General features: G+C 31.7%; 2 protein-coding genes across 7 annotated transcripts in view; one reads left to right on the top strand and one right to left on the bottom strand.

The window, feature by feature from the left end:
• Positions 1-24,093, bottom strand: part of LOC126881536 (adenylate cyclase type 8) — a 1,218,021-nt gene that overhangs the window by 161,400 nt on the left and 1,032,528 nt on the right. The gene's annotated exons all lie outside the window — the stretch shown is intronic.
• LOC126881539 (uncharacterized) overlaps positions 1-24,093 on the top strand; it is a 71,234-nt gene that overhangs the window by 35,781 nt on the left and 11,360 nt on the right. For 2 of the 5 annotated variants that reach the window (XM_050645873.1, XM_050645870.1), the window contains exons 1-2: positions 9,391-9,526; positions 9,603-9,700. The exons of 1 other annotated variant lie outside the window; for it this stretch is intronic. The gene's annotated coding sequence lies outside the window, so the exon portion shown is untranslated. Of the gene's footprint in view, positions 1-9,390; positions 9,527-9,602; positions 9,701-24,093 lie in introns of those variants that run through there. 2 more of the 5 variants (XM_050645869.1, XM_050645871.1) reach the window with 1 other exon arrangement.

Below are 24,093 nucleotides of genomic sequence, written 5' to 3'. Positions count from 1 at the left end.
ATCGAATGACCAGCAAGATCCTCAGATTTGACATCTCCAGACAGAACATATTTTACTTCAAATCAGGCCCGAGGCACTACATAATTTTCGGGCCCCTAAATATAATTTAATAATAATATTAATTAAGTTAATTAGTTAATATTGATATCAAGTTTTTTAATTGTTCTAAGACCTTCTTCTTCTTCTTAACGTGCCCTATCAAGTCCTCTTGATATTGGCGATTAACATGGCGAAAGTGTCTCTGTCTCGAGCTATTCTAAATAGTTGTTCTGCTTTCTTTATTCCTGTCCACTCCCGGATATTCTTCAACCAAGAGGCCTGCTTTTTACCAATTCCTCTGCGTCCTTCGATTTTACCCATCATAATAAGTTGAAGAATATTATACCGGTCTCCCCTTACTACGTGTCCAAAATAGGCCATCTTTCTATATTTGATGTTATCAAGCAGCTCGCGGGCAGCATTTGCTCTCTTAAGGACTGCCACACTTGTCAGAGTAGCCGTCCATGGTATTTTCAGTGTACGTCTGTGCGGCCACATTTCAAAGGCCTCCAAACGATCAATGGTCGATATTTTTAATGTCCATGCTTCGACACCATACAAGAGGACTGACCAAATATAACATCTAATCATGCGCTTTCGAAGTTTAAGTTGCAAGTTATCATTACAGAAGAATGAACTCATTTTTTAAAATGTCGTGCGGGCTATCTCGATTCTACATTTTATCTCTTTATCTGGATCTAGTTGTTCAGTAATATGGCAACCAAGATATTTAAAATTGGGTACTCTTTGAATTATATGACCATCAACATATACATAACTGTGAATCTTGATGGGCCAAAGGGCTAAATACCATGTATTTTGTTTTTGAACAGTTTATGTTTAGGCCAAACTCTCTTCCCACTGTGTCAATGGCATTTAAAAGGTGTTGTAATCTATTCATATCATCACTTAAAATAACTGTATCGTCTGCATATCTGATTGTATTTATCAGAATTCCATTAACTTTCACACCCCATTCCAAAATATGGAGCGCTTCCTTAAATATTCTATCTGAATATAAATTGAATAACAGTGGGGACAGTAAACAACCCTGTCTGACACCTCTTTGTGTTTTGCATATTTCTGTTGATTTTCTTTTTATGCAAGCTGTCGGTGTTTGACGCCAGTATAATTTTTCTATGATTCGTACATCTTGACTATCAACTCCTTAATCCTTTAATATTTTAATTAATTTGTGATGTTGTACTCGATCAAAGGCCTTCTCATAGTCAATAAATACAGCAAATACGTCTTTCCTTTGATCTTGATATTTCTGCAATAATACATTTAGTGCAAAGAGTGCGACCCGGGTTCCCAGTCCATTTCTGAAGCCAAATTGTGTTTCATCCTGGTCTTCTTTACATTTATCTCTGATTCTACTGTAGATGATACGTAGAAAGATTTTCAAAGTGTGGCTCATGTGATTCTAAGACCACAGTTGACAAATTTGAAAATTTATCTTGTTTTATTGCAATAAAAAATTTTTGATGATCTTTCCGGGTCCCATTAAAATGCGGACCCGAGGCAGGTGCCTCACTGGCCTAGTGGTAAAATAGGCCCTGTCTCCAGATTATTTTTAAAGGGTTATTTAACAAGCAAACTATATGTAAATCGGTCACAGACTATCCAAGAACTGAATGACAAAATTACAAAAGAGATAGCACTAATTTATCTGGAAATGAGTAGAAAAGTTTTAGATAAATTTTTAGTCAGAATGGATTTCTGTTTACAAAGACAAGGTGGTCATATTGAACACTTTACTTTGTTTTCTTTAAGTGCTTTCTGTTTATACAGTTTTAGTGACAATATAAACATGTAATTTTAAAATTTAATATTAAAAAAATTCCTAATTTTGAAATATTAAGGGCGTAGGAGAAGTTTTCGCGCCAATGTGTTTTAAATGAATTCATTTTTTTTCGAATAAATTTCACTTGATCCCTTCTTTTGGTGGGGAAACATGTCCATGGTTTAATGTTCGGTTTAATATTCCAAAGATTGGACACTGAAAATTGCCACCGGTTTTGCCACTCACTTAGGATACGCGATTTGATAACACTTGAAACATCACTAGTTGTCACATATTGCACGATAGTAGAGTCAGCTGAGTTGACGGCTTCACGCGCACACTTATCTGCTTCTTCATTGCCTCTTATACCAATATGTGACGGGATCCAGATGAAGATTACCTCCTTATTACGATTTTGTATCTCGATCAGATTTTGTTTTATTTTTCCCAGAATGTAATTCTCTGGGTATATTTTTCCTATGGATTGTAGTGAGCTTAGTGAATCAGTCAAAACGATGTATTTCTGATTTGGTGAGGATATAATATATGTCAGTGCCCCGTATATGGCATATAATTCTGCATTAAAAGTACTGCAGTGTATTGGCAACTTATATTTTTGGCACATATTAGAGGATATAACTGCTGCTCCCACGCCATCTGTTGATTTTGAAGCATCTGTATATATTTGAGAGAAGTTTGTATACTTTGATAATAAGTTTTGCAGATTTTGATGTATTATACTATGGTTAGTAGTATGTTTGTCCAATGAAGTTAAGGTGGTAATTATTTTTGGTACTCCCAAATTCCATGGCGTAGCAGGTTCAAAACTAACAGGATAGCAAGGAGGTAAGGTGGTGTTAAGAGATGAGAGATCCATTTTGATTCGGTGGTAGAAAGGTTTGTGTAGACGTGGTTTATTGGAGAAAAATGTTGATAATCGGTTAAGGTGATCATATTTGAAGGTGTGGTTATTAGGATTTGCATTTGATTTAATTGCATAGGTTAACTTTAAGTACATTCTTCTGTAATACAGTGATGGTTCAGCTGCTTCACAATACAGGCTTTCTATTGGTGTGGTTCTGAAAGCTCCCAAGACAATGCGGAGTGCAGTATTGTGGATTGAATCTAAAATTTTAAGAGAAGACTCTAGCCGATGAATATGCTATCGCGCCATAGTCTAATTTAGATCTGATTAGAGTTCTGTAGAGAGAGAGCATAGTTTGTCTATCTGCTCCCCAGTCTTTTTTTGACAATGATTTAATGATATTAAGTCTTCCTTGGCATTCGATTGCCAGTTTCTTAATATGTTCTTTCCAATTTAGATGTTGGTCGAATGTCATTCCTAAAAATTTTACAGTATTTTTCCGAACTAACGAATTGTTATATAGTGAGAGTGAAGGGTGATTAGGGCAGCTTTTCTTTGAGAATAATATAAATTGTGTTTTTTCTGTAGAAAATTGAAACCCACAACTTTGCGACCATTTCTCTAGTTGATGTAAGAACGTTTGTAGCATATTCGTGATGTTTTCCATATTTTGACTTCTCGCATAGATAACAAGGTCGTCTGCGTATAAGAGACCTTTCAGTGGTAAGTTCATATTGGTTAGGACATCATTTATTGCTACTAAAAAAAGTGTAGGGCTTAACACTGATCCTTGTGGAATACCATTCTCTAGTTTTGTTTTTGGTGATAGCATACCATTAGTTTTAAGTTGGAATGATCTATTGGTAAGGAAATTGTTAATGAACGCTAGGCAGTGTCCCCTGATATTTAAATTATGTAGTTTCTTGACTATTAGGTGTTTCCAAGTGACATCATAGGCTCCCCTGATGTCAAAAAATATAGCGACGCATTTTTGATTGACAGCAAAAGCTTCAAGTATGTCATTTTCTAATGCTAAAATATTGTCTATTGTTGATCGATTTCTACGAAAACCACTTTGATTTGGAATGATTAGGTTTCGATTCTCAAGAGTCCATAAAAGCCTTTTATTTACAATTTTTTCCATTAATTTACCCATAGCACATGTCAAAGATATTGGTCTATATGAATTTGGATTACTTTTTGGATTGTTTGGTTTTAAAATTGGTATAATAATAGATTCTGACCATTTTGGTGGAAATTTATGTTGAGTCCAGATTAAATTAAATAACCTTAGTAAGTACTGGTGAGCGTTTGAAGGTAGATTTTTTATAAATTTTACCGGAATATCATCAGGTCCCGCTGCCGAATCTTTAAATGAGTTAAGGGCTTCGTTGTATTCTTCCATTAAAAAAGGAGAGTTTATAGGACTTTTATCTATCTCATCGAAGTTAATTAGATTACGTTCTTCATGTTGCTTAAGTGTAATAAAGCTCTGGTTATACTGGGTATTACTAGATCTGTGTTTATAAGTGTTAGCCATTTCTTCTGCGATTTCGTTGTCGGAGGTAATAACCTTATCTTGAATATTTAGTGAGTTGATTTTTAAATTTAAACTTTTTCCCGATATTTGTTTTATCTTCTTCCATATGTCACTCATAGGAGTAGAGCTGTTTATTTTAGAAACATAATCAATCCAGGATTGACGTTTAGCTGTCTTTATTGTCAATCTAGTTATGGCTCGAGTTCTCTTATATTCTAGTTGGTTTTCAAGTGATTTATTTCTTTTATATTTATTAAAGGCAGTTTTACTTTCTCTAATGACCTTTTTACAAGACTCGTTCCACCATGGAACTGGTGTTGAATGTTTCGTTGGAGCTGTTTTACCGATTGAGTTTTCAGCTGCCTTAATAATTATTTGGGTCAAATTGTCTAGACATTCTTCGACATTAATTATTGTTGTCGAGCACTTGTTTATATATGATTCTATATGTTGGGCGAAATGCTTCCAATCGGCTTTATCTATTTTCCATTTGGGAGAGAAATGGGTTGTGCGTTTATGTTGATTGTTTTCTATAATTAATGGATAATGGTCACTGTTGTATGTGTACTGCATTGGATACCAAGACAAATGTGGGTAAAGATCACTGTCATATATTGTTAGATCAAGTGGTGTAGCTTCTCCAGTTCTTATATTAAATCTAGTCGGGCTTCCGTCATTTAAGAGAGACAAATTAAGATGATCTATAATTTCTTCAATGGCGGTACCCCGTTGATCTTTATATGCTGATCCCCAGATGTGATTATATGCGTTTAGGTCACCCAAAATGATTCGAGGAGTAGGAATTTGTTTAAAAAGATCTTCTAGTTCGTTTCTGGAAATTACTGCTCCAGGAGGTAGATATATGTTGCAAATGTTTATATTAGTTTTCCCAATAACGGTGACAGCAATGGCCTCTAAGTTAGTATTTAGAGGTATTCTTATCGAGTCATATGAATTATTAATTAAAATTGATACACCGCCACAAGCAATGTTTTGGTTAAGTCTTATTTGATTATGACAAACATAGTTTCTTAAGATTATATTTTGATTTGGTTTAAAATTGGTCTCTTGTAAACATACAAAATCTGGATTTTGTTCTGAAAGAATGATCTGTAGCATAGGTAAATTATTGAAATAGCCATTTATATTCCACTGTATTAATTTATTAAACTCCATTTTAATTTATTAAATTTATTTATTGATTTGTTTGTGAGGAGTCACTTTCTGTATCGGATACTAGGTCCTGTGGGATTTGCATCTGTAAGTGTTTTAGAAGAATTTTCCTTAATTTGGTATTTCGGGTCTTTGTAGATCTGTCTTGAGTATAGTGATATATTTTGTTTAACATATCGATGAGAGCTGTAAAGTTATCTGTATAATTTTCAACGGTAATAAGTGGATCGGGTGAACTCTTTATGTTTTCGAATAGGTCTGTTATCTGAACATAGCTTAGAACAAATGGTGGCGACTGCTGGTTTATGAATGCTTCTAGAGATTTTCCTTTATTTTGTTTTTTCTTTTTCTTGGGATTAAGTGCTATTTCTGCTGGATTGGTAAACATCGGTTTATCAGTGGTATCATTAGGTGGCGGGGGAGGACTTAAGGTATCGTCAATCGTTCTTTTTGAACTATTTTGTGAAGACTCAATATTCATATGTAAGGTAGTTGATTCGCTCTCAGTTTCTTTGGGGTTCAGTTGATTGTTTGTAGTTGGGTTAGCTGATTGAATTGAAACAGATGCTGGTGTGATGGTTGATATTTCTGGAGGATTTAATATTGGGTTTTTTTCTGCTGTGGTTGGAGCAATAGGATTTGGTTTTGGATTGATAGGTTCTGGTATGCTGGTTGATAACTCTGGAGGAGTGAATGTTGGGATGTTTTCTACTGAGGTCGAAGCGATAGGATTTGAGTTTGGATTGATAGGGTTTTTGCAGTTAGTTGCCGTATGACCATTTTGTTTACAGTTGTAACATGTCAAGTTGCCACTCGATAAGAATATTCTGTAAGAAGTATTATCGTAGTTGATTAAAAACGATTCTGGAATTGTGAGGTCTGTTGGGCTGATAAAGATTTGCCTTCTGAAGCTCATTATATGACTAAATTCAGGTAACGGTGCACCAATTTTTAAAAAGGACATTGTAGATTGAATAACAAGTCCCATGGACTCGAGTTCTTTAATTAATACATCATGAGGAATTGATGGACAAACATTAGAGAGAATAATTCTTTCGGAAGGAGTTATATACCTTCGAGCTTGTATAATCTGATTGTTAACCACAATGTTGCCGTTATTTTCAGTCATGAATTTTTCTACGATATTTTCAGATGATAAATACAAACATATTCTATTGTTTGATAATCTAGAGCAGAATAGTATATTTTTTGGATGGATGATTTTTCCCAGCGGGAGGAGGTAATCTTGTATTTTCGCATTTTCAATGGAATTAAAAATGATTGCCTGGCGCTTAGAGGGATGTTTTTGTTGAATAAGGGCGGTAGAGTAACTTCTTGGTGTAGAATTATCCATTTGAGAATTTCCTGGTAAATTTATTTCACCGCTTTGTGACATATTGATCGATTTTTAAACATTTCTAAGTACGGACCTGTCCCCGGCTGGGAAAAAAGCCGAGTGGACACACAGGTCGATGGTAATTAAATGTTTTTGTTTAACGTCAAGCAGATTTCGATATAAAAATTTACAATAATGTTAAATACTAATTAGATGTTTTCTGTGGAAATTACAGTAAAACTGTACTTACAAATTTGGAAAGTTGAGATTCAATTGATCACTAATAACTTCACCAAGTTTGGTTAAATTTTGAAAACTTATTCTCACTTAATTTGAACTATTTTGTAGAGCCAAAATAAACACACCGTTCCGACATACAGTCAGGATCGGCCTCCCTCAGTTTTTTCTCCTCGGTAATAATGTAATCTTTCATTCATTCTGCTTTTAAATTTTTCAAAAATACTAATTAGTTTTCTCCGGATTCGAAAACAATGAATGAATTTAAAACACATTGACGCAACATTTTGCTCCTACGCTCATAATGGTTAATGTTGGCCATTAACAGATTATATATGTTGCATCGGCAATAAAAAAACAGTAACAAAACGTTTTAAAATATTTGGGTGGTCCCATTTTTTAAAAATACGCATATTATCCGTATCATTCAGAAACTATACATTTGGCAATGTCGAGAATAAACAATTTTAATTAGTTGGTCCAATCCAATGACATATAAGAGGAATCCTGTTATCCGCTCCGAGCTTCGCTTGTATCGCCACCTACCTACAGGATTACTAGTATAACTTTTACCGGAAATTTTCTAGAAAGAAAAAAGTGTTGCCTATACTCTGTGAGTTTCGCTGGTATGGCTGCTATCGCCATCTAACGGTTGACTAGTGTTCCTATTTCAGCCGGAATTTTAAAGAGGACAGTAGAAAAGCAAATAATAGTTGTTTCAAACTTATTATTTAATTCTTATCGTGTAATATTTACAACGTAAAGAAGTAATTGGATTGTAATCGATAATTATTAGCAGTAAGTACAGAATTTATTATTCATTATGATTATTTTTAAGATTTTGCTTATCGTTTTGACGATTTATTTAATTTAATATAATAATTTAATATAATAATTATAGTATAATACTTCTTAAATATTAACTTATGAATGACAGTTAACGGCATCCTACGTTTGCTGTGATTGGTCGTTATCTTCACGCATTCAAATTTTGTTTCAGGATTGGATTGTAAAATTGAAACCGTCAAAATTCGAGAGTGTGCTAACTGAACCTTTAGCTCAAATTTTTCTACCGTTTTAAAATTAAAATTGTGTTTACTAATTTTTTTCTAATTGCATCAATCCATTTTTGTCGTTGAATCACCTTATGCTTAGCGACAGGAAAGTTGTAGAATACACAGTTACTATTGTAACCAGTATTTCGACACTCTTTAATACAACAACTTTCGTGTGACATTTAAAAGATATAATATGCAACTCTTAATGCAGAACGTCATAAAGCAAATTTCCAGTAAAGGTTTACAAACTTGTCACTACTGGCGCTCGCGAATTTGTAATTATCCCCTCTACCTACGAGCTCACAGCGTATATGTCAATGGTCCAATCTAATATGGGTACATAACCAATATTTTGGTACTATATGATACGGGGTGTCCCAGATATCTTTATGTTACCATACTTTATGCGCGCACTGTATACAGCAATTATTGATGACGATGACTATTCAAAAAACTAAAATTGGCAGTTTTAAGATAAAGTCGTCTGTTTCTGAAATATTGAATGTATTTCATACTTTTACATTAGGGGCTTAGGCGCAAAGTGTCGCCTGTCAAAATGTTCAATTTGTTTTAAATGTATCCATTTTTTTCGAATCCTGAGAAAACTAAGAAATATTTTTGAAAAATTTCAAGGTAGAATGTAAGACTACATCATTGCCGAGGGTAAAAAATCCCTTAGAATAAATAAAAAGTTTCTTTTGGATGAGATTCTACATGTATTTGAAATAACTAAAAATCACACTAAATTTTCTCCTGTCTTTTCACCCCTGTAACGTATTAAAATAAACATAGAAGTTTTCAGGGACTTTCTACCCTCGGTAATGATTCAATCTTTCATTCTGCATTCAAATTTTAAAAAAATACCTATTACTTTTCTCAGGATTCGAAAAAAATCAATACATTTAAATACATTATACATTTTGACAGGCGACATTTTGCGCCTATACCCTTAACCGTAAATATGTACAAAAATTTTGTTAACTCTATAGAAATATATATTCTAAAAATACATAATCGCAAAGCCGATTAGAAGACCTCTCAAATTAGGTGTCACTTGACCTCGATTTGTATTAAAAAAAAAATCGTTGATTACGTCATTAGGCCAAGCCAACACTAATGGCGTAAGGTTTAACACATAGGTATATAGCAATAATTGATGGCATTTGAAAAACAAAAATGGACGTGTTTTAATATAGAAAATAATGAATTTATTCCATATTTTTCATCATACTGTAAATAGGTACAATGAATTTTTATCACCAAGTCTGTTACAGTCTGTTGGTTAATAAGGTATTATGGTAATACGATAAAATGTGACAACGATAAAAAAGAATTTCCGTTTCACTAAAAATACACAGTATACTTCTTTTCATTTTTTAAATTGTTAACTAAATATCGTCGAACGTACTTGACATGTTTTTAAGTAAATCTGGCATACCTGTATTACTCATTTAAGATGCGGGTGTGATGTTTTGTTAGAACACAAACCCTGGTAATGCTACATAAAATTTATAATTTAATGGTTAGTTTTTGATAACACTGTTGTGATAACCTCCGTTCTATTTTAGTGATAAGACGAATTAAAAATTTAATGAATGTTGATTTGAGCCTAATCGTTGTTGGGAAGATTACATTTACGACTGATGTGTTGATATCTTCACTGAGGGTAAGTGTTCTATTATTAGTTTTTAAGGTGTTCTATTAATAATTGGAAATAAGTTTAACCCAGATAAAATGCCTAAAACTAGCTTTAAAATATTTTTCTCCAAATTTACGCGATATATACGGTATTAAAACTAAAACACATTATTTATCTTCTTCTTAAGGTACCATGCATTTCTGCATAATCGTACACCGTACATTATCTTGTAGATGAGAGGTTAGATATTCAGGATTAAAATATTCTACTTTTAGCAGTATTGCGAAGCACTTTATATCTGTAGATTCTTGTCCATTTAGACCAGGGCGCATCTGTAAAAATATTAGTACATTTGGATATTGAGAGGTGACTCATATTTTTTTGCAGAAATTGCTTGAAAATAACTCATATAATAATATTTGAGTTATCCTTCCACTCAAAAATGTCCGGAACATTGTTTAAATAATCAAAATGTCAAAAAATGAAGGAAAACCTCGACTTTTTTCTTCGTTTTTTGATTATAACTGTAAAAGTATTCATTTTCGAGAAAAAGTACAGGGACATAGAAGTTGGATAATTAAATTTCCTACAATATAGGATTAGTTCTTTCTTTCTTCTTTCTTTCTCCCCTTCCTTGTACCCTATCAGGGTGTCGGATTTGGGATCGCTATTTTAATTTACATTCACCCATCTCTTCCATTATTTTCTGTTTTCTGCCATTATTTTTAATTCCTCGAGTGATTTTCCTTTAACTTTTCTCGCCTCTACTATTTGCTGTATCCATTTTTTTCTTGGTCTGCCTCTTTTTTCCTTTTGCAATGTTCCTTGCTTCGTGCATTCTTCTCGTAATTCTGTTGGGTTGCATCCTCATTAATAGTCATCAAATGCCCATACCAATTCATTTGTCTCTTTTTTAGTTTATTCATTATTGGTTCTTGGTTGGCCATTCTCCTAATAGTCTCGTTGCTTAATCTATCCCATTTTGTCTTTCCAACTATCCTTCTTAAATGTCTCATCTCCATTGCATTTATTCTGCTCTTATGTTTTTCCAGAACTGTCCAGTTTTCACTTGCGTAGAGCACAGTCGATATCACTATTGTGTTATATAATATGTTTATTTTTGTCTCTCTTGCAAGTTCTCTTTTCCCCAGTATTGGAGCTAAGGCATAGTATAACTTGTTTGATTTCTTTGCTCTATTTGTTATTTCCCAGTCTATTTTTCCGTCGTTAGTAATGATACTTCCCAGGTATTCGTAAGTTGTAACTATTTCCAGTTCTGAGTTTTTGCATTATAGGATTAGTTAAAAATTTTAAAAATTGTCACCCTTGTTGCAAAATAGCAATAATTGCGGAAAAACGATAAAAAACAAGTATTCGCATTTTATGTCTTTCAACCATTTATGCTACACTTAGGATCTTTATATTTTACCCAAAAAAATTTATGATAACATAAAACAATAATATAAATTTCGTTAAGATCAGTGTAATAAATTTTGCAAGATAAATTCTGCAATCCAAGTTACGCAAAAAAAATTATTTTTTCAAAATGTTGCAGGACTGAAAATAAAGCAGTCAGCAAGTTGTATTTTTTTTTGCAAATAGAAGAATACTGTACATTTCATTTGCAATTTGCAAAATTAAAATCGGTTAAGTACAACGGCGTCAGGATTTTTTTAAATAAACATTAATTTTTGGTGCTGCGTGCAGGACAGCGGATACGTTTGCTCTGATTTTGCGTTCCAATGATCTTTGAAAATGATTGATAAATTTTAGCTTTTAGTACATTTCGATATAAATAAATAAATTTGTTTATTGCAAAATAAAAACGCATACCCCGTCCTTTGAAATAACACTTTTTTTAGCAGAAATTTTCGTTGTTCATATAATTTTAACTTAGAGAATAAAAGTTTATTATTTTTAAACGTATGCAATTGATTAAACAATATTTCACAAACAATAATAAAATTAGTTTGATTTTTGTGGAATTAAAATATTAAAATAAAACAAAATAGAAAATAATATATTAGATAAACATTGGAAGAAATTTTGGTGGAAATCAACTTGTGTGAATCGAACACCGCTGTCCTGCGCGTAGCACCAAAAATTAATGTTTATTTAAAAAAATTCCTGACGCCGTGGTAGTTAATCGATTTTAATTTTGCAAATTGCAGATGAAAGGTACAGTATTCTTCTATATTTAAAAAATATTCAACTTGCCATCTGCTTTATTTTCAGTCTTGCAACATTTTGAAATAATGAATTTTTTTTTGCGAAAGCTGGATTGCAAAATTTATTTTGCAAATCTATTAAACCGATCTTAATGAAATTTACAGTATTGTTTTATTATATCATAAAGTTTTTCTGGGTAAAATATGAAGGTCCTAAGTTTAGCTTAAATGGTTGACAAACATAAAATGCGAAGACTTGTATTTTTATCGTTTTTTCGCAATTACTGCTATTTTGCGACAAGGGTGACAATTTTTAAAATTTTTTACCAATCCTATGTTGTAGGAAATTTAATTACACAACTTTTATGTCAGTACAACTTTTCTCGAAAGTGAATCCTTTTAAAGTTATAATCAAAAACGGAGAAAATAATCATTCATTTTTTCTAAAAAACCTAAAAAAAATTGTTCGATGCAAAAAGAATAAGTTTAGGAAAAACCGCTAATCTTTCCCCTCGCCTGGCAAGGTCTTATGCTCTTCAGAATCGCCTGTCATTGTACACATTTCTTCTAAATGACTTAATCAAACACATACTTAAATTTAAACCTTACAGGAGAAAGTTTATTTTACCCCCTAAATTTGCACTTTTCGATTCACCTGGTAGATACACGTGCACCGCTGAGGCCTGCCACGTCATGGTTTTTAGCCTTGGTGTGCTATGAATTATCACTAGAAAAATTTTTAGCCTTACAGGACGACCGTTAGTCGGAGGGTTCACTAGCTCTTAGACTATCATTAGATTCACTTCATCTGGGATATACTCAGTGGCGTAGCTGACAGGCCCGTTAGGAGGGGCCCCTTAAAGCCTTCATGCTCAATACTTGTACTGTTTTTAAAGGATATCAAAATATATTTCCCTAATAAGCATCAAAATAGGGAATTTGGAAGGAAGTAATGAAGCAGGTAATTGATGTAACTCTTACTCTTTCCTGCTGCAATTTAGCGTTTAGTGAACATATTGGTAGTTTAGATGAAAGTGAATCCCAAGAAGGCAATTTTTTGTCGGTGGTTCTTTTACTAACTAAATATGATTCTGTTTTAGCTAAATTAATCGATAAAAACAAAAACTTAAAACAAATTACTTGAGCCCCCAACTACAAAACGAAGTTATAAATTTGTTGGCTCAAGAAACTGATACCACCCAAACTTGATACCACCCAAGATATTTCAAAACATGATCAGCTTATGGTGGGGGAGCCCAAGCGGGGCTTTTTGCAGTTACTCGAGCGCGTCAGAATATGACATAGGCAGAAACCTTGTAAATTTACCACTTCCATATTTTAGATCTTAATACAGGGGGGTTCGTTAAGAGGGTCTCAAAAAAAAATTCTATCTTTAGAAAAACTCTAAATCGTCAGATTAAGATAAGGTAAGTTAAGTACATACAGAACAGTGTATATTTCAAAAATCTGACGGTTTGAGCAGGGCGTAAGAAAATGGGTGAGCCACAAAGTTTCATTAGAAAAAAGCGGATATTTCGAGAAATAAACGTCAGATCGAAAAACTAAAAAATACTTTTTCAATATTTTTTAAAAACCTATCGAATGATACCAAACTCGACCCGACACGGAGAGGGGTGGGGGTAAATTTAAAATTTTAAATAAGAACCACGCGATATTTCGCGAAATAAACATCACATCGAAAAACTGCAAAATAAACGTGTTAAATATTTTTCAAAAATCTATCGAATGACGCCAAACACGACCCCCCATTGATGTGTGATGGGGGGGGGTTACTTTAAAATATTAAATAAGAGCCCCCATTTTTATTACAGATTTGGATTCCTTACGTAAAAATAAGTATCTCTTATTCGAGACATTTAATCGGGAAAAACGATTGTTGGAAATGGAAAATTAAATTAAAAAATGGAAAGTCCCCACTTAATTGCAAAACTCTACTTAACTTTTTTTGGTTTTAGGACCTAATCTTCACAACCCAATAAGTTCCCATAACGCTCGAGTAACTGCAAATTTAGCATAATTTGCTCCCCTACTATTAGTTTTATTTTCCGGTACGTAAAAATAACTTGCTATGAAAATAATTTACCTACCAAAGCAGAAGTTCTTGAAAGTTTTTTGGGATTTATTCGCATGTTAGACCAAAGTGCAAAGGTCTTGTAAATAAAATTTTAAAATCTATACAGTCAAAGCACTTTTCGGTACACAACTGCAGAGGAAACGGGGAAAGGGGTATGATGGTACAAGCGTTATGAGTGGTGTATATTCAGGCGTACAAAGGCGCATAAAGCATTGAAAAAGCAGCTTCCTATATTAATTGTGCATCCCATAATCTGAATAATGTGAACCTAGTGTTGAGTGATGCCGTTGCTGGTGTACAGGAGTTGTTTTTTACGATATAATTAAGAGATTGTATGTTTTTTTAATGCAAGTATTAAAAGATGGGATGTACCATGTACTATTATTACTTTGGATTCATCGCCAACACTTAAAAGATTATGTGAAACCTGGTGATCATCCAGACATGATGCTGTTATGGCTTTGCTTCGAGCTTTCCGACAAGTAATGAAATCTTTAACGAAAATTTCATTGCTATCTAAAAAAACCGATGAAAAATTTGTTGTTTGTTTGGGTTTATATGACTGCGGACACTAAATCCATTCGCCAATTTTACTATTTTTTATTTTATTAGTCATTTTTTCGTATCTTATCCTAAAACTAATACTAATATAATAAACAATTCTACTAATAAATAATTATTTTTGTATTTTTTTAATAATTTTTTATATATATATATATATATATATATATATATATATATATATATATATATATATATATATATATATATATATATATATGTCTTCATATCAAGGCGAGATCCGTTTGTATCATAAGCTATACAAGATGAGATCCGTTTTGCAAGGCGAGATCCGATTTTGGATCTCACCTTGTATTCACGTGTATATAGTGATATCTCGATGTAACAATGGTTAGGGTACAAGGAAATCGATTTTTGTCTGGACCTCATTTTGCACCCCTTTTGGTGAATTTTATATTGCAGTGGTTCCACTAAATCCGCTGTAGAGGGCAGCGCGCGCGATCCGTTGTATATATGGTAAATATATATTTTGCAGACAACCCGAGATCAGGTAAATTTGGAAACATCGCAAATGAATTTCACGGTCAGCTCCCTCACTCGGCTTATGTCTAGCTTGAATAAGAATGTTTACATTATTTAAGGGCTCTGTCCAGAAAGGCGATTGTCAAATATCTCGAGAACTAGACGGCATATCGAAAAAACTTTGGAATGCTTTTTTAATGGTTTTTCAAAATCTATATACTTATGCAATAGCAGGGTTCTTATTCTGCCTGCGAAAGCGGTGGGTGTAGCAACTTTGAATTTTCAACTGAAACACTTTATTTTTAATTAAATAGTTGAAATTTAGAATTAAAAATACACAACTTTTGTTTGAATCGATAATAGCTTCTTTAATCCAGTCGGAAGAGCTTCAAAATCGTCGTTTTGATGACATTTTTAGGGTTTAGGGGTACCTCAGGTAGTTAGCTTAAAACGTAAGAAATAAATTTGAATAGTTAATGTTTATTGATAAACAAAGCTCCAATTCTATTTTACTTCAACTCATTTTAAGGCTATTTCAATAAACTAATCGGTTCTTTTTTCAGTTTTTTGGTAAAACATTGTAACTTATAGACGAAAATTCTTAAAATCGGCTATTTTTCATTTAAATTGTCAATAAATAATTAAATTGAGAAAAAAATGGTCAGATTTACATAAATTTTGTTATTCCGTCCATATAGAAACTAAAACAATTGTTACGTAGTTACACTGAGTGTCATAAAAACCGTGTATTTTTACTCATTTCTTTGAGCTATTTCACGTAATATCGAGATATAAGTTGTATTTTTTACATAAGTTATATTACCGTTAAACTGACTTAATTTATAGTTTTATAAGCAACAATTAAGTATGGCGAAATTTATAAAACCTTGTTTAAATTGTTTTACATGCTCTACAATGCGGTTATCTTAAATTTTGTTTTAAATGTTTTTCTTCTTACTGGTAGACAAAAAATGGCAAAATGTGCATTTTTGACATCAAATTGTTGATAACCAACATAGTTACTACTCAAAATATTAAAAAAACTAACCGTCGGTATAACAGGTTACCTGGAAACCAGATGCAGAACAGTACCATAAATGTTTTAGACTTTTTAGCACTTTCTTTAAGTGAAATTTAAAATCATTTACCACCCATGTACACTCATTACGGAATCTGTTACAAGAATTTCAGCGATTTCAGCCATTTTTTCAAAATTTATTTGGATTTTCTCTAGTAATCCTTCCAAAAGACAATACATAAATGGTGAATACCTTTTACACCAACTTCAAGGAGGGTAATTTATACAGGTACATACCTGGAATTATTATATGGACCGTTCACTCTTGTTAGAGTATAGTTCGCTCAAATATGAGCTCTTTTAATCCATTTCACGCGGTAAATTAGTCCGCTTTACCTTTAGGTCTTAGTTCATAGGTTGTGATGTTTTTTTGCCCTCTCTACTATCTTCTTCCACTCTCTCCGGTCCTGAATCTCTTCTCTCCAGTTTGCAATTTCCATCTTTGATATATCGTCTAGCAGTTGATCTTCCCATCTAATTTTTGGTCTTCCTCTTGGTCTATTTTTTACTGGTTTCCAGTTCATTATCTTCCTGATCAGTTCTTCTACCCCTCTTCTTTGTGTGTGCCCAAACCATCTGAGGCTTTGTGCTTTAATGAATTTTACTATATCTTCTCCTTTATTTATATTTATTATTTCATAGTTCATCAGCTTTCAATATTCCCCTGTTTCTGTCTTTACTGGGCTATGTATCCTTATAATTTTTCTCTCAATTATTTTTAACTTTTCTTCGTCTTTTTTCGTAAGGCACATTACTTCTGCTCCATAGGCTATCACTGATCTGATTGCTGCTGTGTATATTTTTGATTTTGTTTTTTTTGCTCAGGTTTTTGTCCTTGAGTAGTTGGTGATATTTCCAATATACTCTATTACCTGCTTTAATTCTGTCGTTTATCTCTATACTCCTTCCGTTTTTGCCGTCCACCATCACCCCCAGGTATTTGAAGCAATCTACTCTCTGGAATGTATTTTCACCTATCTTTATTTCTGCTATTCTGTTTACATTGTCTCGTGTGCTTATAAGATATTTTGTTTTATTCTGATTGATTATTAGTCCTCTCGTCTTTGCTTCTCTTACCAGGGTTAAAAGTGCCTCTTCTAGTCTTTTTTTATCTCGTGCTACCAGTCCCAGTCCATCTGCATATCCTATGATCAGTGTTGAGCTTTGAATAATTGTCTTTTTCAGCCCTGTGTCCCTAATTACTCCTTCTAGAGCGATATTAAATAGTGTCGTTTGTCGTTGACAGACTGTCTCCTTGTCTTACTTCAAGTTCTATTTTGATGTCATTTGTATCGCCCTCATTTGTTTTAACTTTTGCTGTTGAGTCTTTTATTGTCATTCTAGTTAGTCTTATTAATTTTGCCGGTATCTCCATTTTTTTCATTTCTTTTAATAATTGTTGTCTGTATTATGCTGTTAAAGGCCTGTTGGAAGTCGATGAATAGTATGTGTAATTCTATGTCATGTTCATAGCTTTTTTCAATTGTTTGTGTCAGTATGTGTATTGCATCTATTGTTGATCTTCCTTTGATCTATTGTTCTAAAACCCTGTTGATATGGTCCTATAATTTTTTCTGTGTATTGATTTAGTCGGTTTCTTATAATTGTGGTCAATATCTTATACGTTGTATTTAGTAGCATAATTGGTCTGTAGTTGCAGCACTTAGTTGGATCTCCTTTCTTAAAGATTGGTGCGATGTGTCCGTTTTTCCATTCTATGGGCATGCTTTCGTCCTTCCAAATTGTAACCATTAACTTGTGCATTCGCTTCGTGAGCTCCTCTCCGCCGTTGATGATCAGTTCGTTGTTGATTTCATCTGGCCCTGGCGTTTTGTTTACTTTTAGTTGTTTTAATACCTCCATGAATTCCTAATAAGTAGGTGCGACTTCCTCTTCATCTCTGTTATCTCTTATATCCTCGTCCTCTGAATATGCCTTATTGTCGTTTTTGTATAGGTCCGTGAAATGTTTTTCCCAATCTTTTTTGTTTATTTTTGTGACAGATTTTTTGGTACTGTGTTGTTGTTTTATCTATTCGAACAATTTCTTGTTGTCTTTATTATTCGTTTCTAATTCTTGCATTTGTTCAGAGATCCATGTGTTCTTCCAATCCACCATTCATGTGGAAGGAAAAATTGTCTCCAGTTACTTAATATATGACAAGAGAGTTTCTGATGGTTTACATAAACCACACTTACTCAAATGATCAACCCACGTGTACGTTGAAACATCTTCGGATTGAATACTGGAGTCCTTCAATTTATGGCAGATATAACCAGCCAAATTCTCCAAACCATCATATTCGAGGTCACTAATGTTTTTCATTCTAACTCTCATTGAAAACTTGAAAATCCACAACTGTTTCGTTGTTAGAATCCAGCCTTTGGATCAATTGTCCAGAAATTGGTAAATCTGGGATGTCGTCTGTTTAAACGTTCCAAAATTCGTTCCGTTGTCTCTCCTACCCGTATATAACTTTTATAAAATAAAATAAAGCTTTTTGTTAACACTTTAAAAAAATTTTAATGGGTTTTCCCCGAAAAGAGCTTCATTTTTTGGTACTATGTATCACGTTAAAATATTTGATTTGGAATTTGAAGGATAAGATCGTCTTTTTTATCAGCTACAAATTTACTTTTACTGGTTCTATAGACTAAGAATATACCATTTTTTCGTTTTTTTTATATGCTACATTTTTTCCAAGAATATTTTTTCGATATAATACTTACTTTTTGAGTATTTGCGAAAAACCGCCGAAAAACGTGTTTTTTTTTTGTTGAAAAGTAAATATTTTTAGTCGCAAGTGACTCTAGTACCTACTACTAAATTAACCTAGTACCTAAGTTAAAAAAACTCTATAGAACAAAAGTTGCTTAAACTTAGTCAGATCTGTTTCCGGACTTATTTTAAACGTATATTTTTTCACCCTCCAAGTAAAAGCAATCAACGGCACAAATTCAACTTTGAAGTGGGGGATGGGTAGAATCTAAATCCAAATTTTCATGCAATTAGGAGTTGACCCTGAAAATTATGTGTGTTTCTTTTTATCTTTTAAATCATTTTACTTAAAATCATTTTTTAACTATCAAATAATAATTACATATTGAGTTATTTTATTTTTTAAACTTTAATAATATTTATAAAAAATTTTACTTTCTTGTAATGTATTTTTAAAACAAGCAATCATTTAAATAATTATTTTGTAACAATTTGTATTATTTAAGAATATAATAATTACATTTTGGTTTCGTAGTAAGTGTTTTTTAAGAATATTAATGTATAGTTTTAAAATATTGTATTGCAAATAATTATCATTATTAAATGGTTATTATTTGTCAAGTATTCTTTTTCTTTTTTCACACCCTTATGTATGTAATAAAACTAAGGGACTTTCTGAAAGGTCAATCGTAGACTTTAAAGACACAAAAGAAGCGATACTTAAAAGTTACGCCCATTATATATCTTTATATCGTGGGAAATATACAATACAACACGAGCTCCAACCGCTCGACTGATACTCTTTAGAGCTGGCATCAGTGTGTGATCTCGCGTTGAACGGTAAATATCTAAAATTTCGTATATAAGTCCTCCCCTTTACTTTTCAGCGACGGATCTCGTTTCGCTGTAAATTTATCAGAAAAATTTAAGTACAAAAATCTTTTCCCCTCTAAGTGTGCCATGATTAATATGTTAATTATAAAGATACTTATGAACAATATACTCCAATAATTAATTTCCTATTGGTGGATCTCGGGTTGTCCTCGATTTAGTCGGATCTCGCCTTGATATGAAGACGTATATATATATATATATATATATATATATATATATATATATATATATATATATATATATTTTTATTAATTTTTTCCAAATGATGTTCTCAGAGTTCCACAGCAAAAACTGCAACATTCTTCTTTAGCCCTCTACTTCATTCGAAAGCTATTTTACTATGGACTGTCCAAGTTCGTCATTCATTTTTATCTACATATTTTTTTTATATTTTTTAATTATTATATTTTTTTTTCTATTTTTTTTTTATATATCTTTTTTATATTTTTTCTTTCTTTTTTTTTTATTATTTTTTTTTATTTTTTTATTTTTTTTTTATTTTTATTTTATTATTTTTTTTATATTTCTTTTCTTTTTTTTTTCTTTTCTTTTCTTTTCTTTTTCTTTTAACATATAACAATTTACAAGAAATACTTACTCTATATTTTACAATTACAATTTAAGCTTAATATCTAAAATATGTTTATACAATAGTCGGTATACCAACTCATTATTTTCTAATGTTAATAAATAATTTAAATTAATGGGATGGTGGACATCAGTCAAAGAATACAGTGAATTTAAAAACATATTAACTTTATTAGAGATAAGAGAACAGGTCAAAATTTTGTGTTGTAGATTGCCCAACTGTCCACAAATACATTGTGGACTATCAGCTATATTAATTTTAAATAAATATGATGGAGTAAGACAGTGGTCAAATCTCATTCTGCATATGGTTCTTATCATATCTTTTGTCGACTCCATTTTAGAAAACCAAGGTTTATCCGTTATATAGTTTCTGATTGATCTGTAGTGGTTTCCTGTATTTACGTTTTCATCAATATACCTTTCTTTCCATTCTTTCTTAATCTCTTTGAATAAATTTGATTCAATATCTTTTGGCGTACAAAGATAATGGGTTAATACTCCTTGTGTCACCGCGTTTTTAGCCAATTCATCTACCATTTCATTTCCAGTTATTCCACAGTGGCTTTTAACCCATGCCAACTTAACAGACTTTCCTTGTTGCTGAAGTTCTTTAATTTTATTTATGATATATAATTCAATGTAGTTTACTTTTGATTTAGGATTTATAGCACTAATTTTACTAAGAGAACTTTTACTGTCACTAAAAATTATAAACTTTGAATGATTTATATTAGATAAATATTTTAGTGCTTCCATTATCGCTATTAATTCAGCTGTGTATATACTCATAATAGAATTTAGTTTAAACATTTTACTAATTTTATTACTGCTATCCCAATAGGCACATCCCACACCTTCAATATTTTTTGATGCATCTGTATATAGCATACAATAATCTTTGAACATTTGTGAACTGTCGGAGATAAACACTAATTTTCTTAAAGATATAGGCAACTTGCTATAGTCCCTTAAAAAGTATACCTGAACTTGTTCCATACTATTAAAGTCAATATTATAATTTGGGTTTATGTCATATTTATAAAGTTGTTTATCATATATTGTCATTTTTGAATATAAATCTACCATATTGAGAGTTTTCTTTTTTATCCAATATTTTTCTGTCAAGTCTGCTAAAAACAGTTGATGTATTTTGGAAATTAAACTTGCCTTTTTTTCATACAATCTAACTAAAAGGTTGATGCCAAGTTTTTTTCGTCTTATATCCATCGGCATTTCACAGCATTCAACTTGTAGATTATTTATCGGTGTACTTCTTAGGGCTCCTATACACAATCTAAGGGATTTATTAATGATTTTGTCTATTTTATTTAAATGACACTGTGATGCGTCACTGTATAATATTGATCCGTAGTCGAATATAGCTCTTATATTATTTTTAAATAACAACAAAGAAATATTTGGATCTGCTCCCCAACGTAAGTGTGATACGAATCGAAGAAGGTTTATTCCTTTTTCTGTTTTTTTAACTATATGGTCTATATGTTCTTTCCAGAGAAGCTGTCTATCCAGAGTAATACCCAAATATTTTACATAACTTTGTACAGGATAGGATATATTGTTTATTAAGATGTGATTGGGTATTTCTTTTCGTTTTCTTGTAAAAATACATAATTTGGTTTTGGAATCAGATATATTTAGTCCATGTAATTCACTCCATATTTTAATATGTTTGTCTCCTTCTTCAATGGATTTGACTGCATTTTCTATTTTAATGTTTTCTTGATAAATAACTATATCATCTGCAAATTGTAAAATTTTTGTTGAGTTTAAATTTTTTTCTATATCAGAAGTGTAAATTAAATATAACAAAGGGCTTAATATTCCTCCTTGAGGTAAACCACCCATCGCTAGTCTTGGACCAAATGTGTTATTATTTACCGATATATAAATTTTTCTACAGTCATACAATTTTATTATTTTTTGACAGAAGCATTCTGGCAGACCTATTTGTATCATTTTGTTATATAGTATATTTAAATTAACGTTGTCGTATGCTGCTTCAACATCTAATAAAAGAGCGATTACTGAAGAATTTTTCGTAAACGCTAAATTTATATCTGTTACCAAATGACTCACAGCTTCCACAGTAGAATGATTTTTTCGAAATCCAAATTGTGTTTGTGATAATTTATTGTTTTTTTCTAGCCAACTTTCGAGCCTAAGTTTTATCATTCTTTCCAGTGTTTTTGTTATGCAGGAGCTCAATGAAATACCTCTATAAGATTCTGCTGAATCAGGATTCCGATTTGTTTTGAGAATAGGAATCACCCGGTACTCTCTCCAGTTATCTGGAATATCTTCTGATAACCATATTTGATTAAAAAAATTTAATAGTGTTTCTTTCCCTTTTTGATGTAAATTGGCCAACATAATATAATGTACATTATCTATACCTGGAGAAGTATTTTTCTTATTCTCAAGGCTTATTTCTAATTCACAGAAACTAAATGGAATTGAAAGTGGATGCATAGAGTTTTTTCTTTCCATTACATTAATTTTTGAAAATATATTATCTGGACATAATTTTCTTAAAAACTCCTCAACCCATTCTCCTTCAGTCACTGGATTTACTTGTGGTTTAAAAATGTTTTGTAATCGTTTGGCTTGATTCCACATATCTTTAATTGGTGTATTTTTGTTTAAAGTTTTACAAAAATTTCTCCATGCATTACGCTTACTCTCTAATACAACTTTTTTGGTTTTCGCTACACATTTATTATAATTTATATAATTTTGTATATTAGACTGTAGTTTAAACTTGCGTAAAGCTAGTTTTTGTTCTTCTATTACCTTTTTACAATTGTCATTCCACCAAGTTTTTCTAAATCGTGGATTAGTCCCTGTTCTCTTCTCCGGTATACATATCTTACAATATTCGTTTAATTTATTTAAAAATTGTTGGTAATTTAAATTATTATCTATTTCCATGAAATTATCAGTGATAGAAGAGAAAAGAGACCAATCCGCTTTATTTATGTTCCATTGGAATTTTGTATTTACACATTCCGCTTTATTAACATTAATATTTGACTTAATAATAATAGCAAAATGATTTGATCCTAATGTCTCGTCCACAACATCCCAATCGAAAAAATGACTAATATTTGCTGAGCATATTGTAAGATCTATTGCAGATTTATTATTGCTATTCGGTCTACGCATCAAAGTTTCTTTACCATTATTTAAAATTACAAGATTACAGTCCTCAATAGCTTCTAACAGATTTTTTCCTATAGTATCTACAGTACTACAACCCCAAACATAATTGTGGCTATTAAAATCACCACCAATTATAAAAGGCTTCTCTAGACTATTAAAAAACTTTTTCCATTCATTTAGAGTGATTTTAAGATTTGGTTTTACGTATATTGAATAAATGTTTAACTTTTTTCCGGATTGAATTTTAATTGATATGCTATTGCACATTATGTCATTAATTTGATGAAAAGTAGGACTGTTGTAAAATTTTATTAATTTTTTCAAAAGGATGGCTACTCCACCATATCCATCATCTCTATCATTCCTAAAGACATTATAACCAGTAAAGTTAATAAAATTACTTTTTTTTAACCAAGTTTCTGATATTAATCCTATATCTATTTTATTGTCATACAAGAATTTTTCTAAATAACCCTTATTTGTTTTAATTGATCTCGCATTCCATTGAAGAAATGAAACGTTAGCCATCACGAGGTAATAATAATTGTGAAATATTGTTTTTTAATAATTCCAACGTTTTTTGATCTAAATTGTGATTAATTTAATTTAATGTTGCTGAAATAAAGTTTACTATTATTTCTCCTATATTATT

The sequence above is a fragment of the Diabrotica virgifera genome, chromosome 3 (assembly GCF_917563875.1).
Source record: "Diabrotica virgifera virgifera chromosome 3, PGI_DIABVI_V3a".
Classification (NCBI taxonomy): domain Eukaryota; kingdom Metazoa; phylum Arthropoda; class Insecta; order Coleoptera; family Chrysomelidae; genus Diabrotica; species Diabrotica virgifera.
Note: the sequence above shows the minus strand (reverse complement) of the source record. Positions and strands in the feature narration are given on the sequence as shown.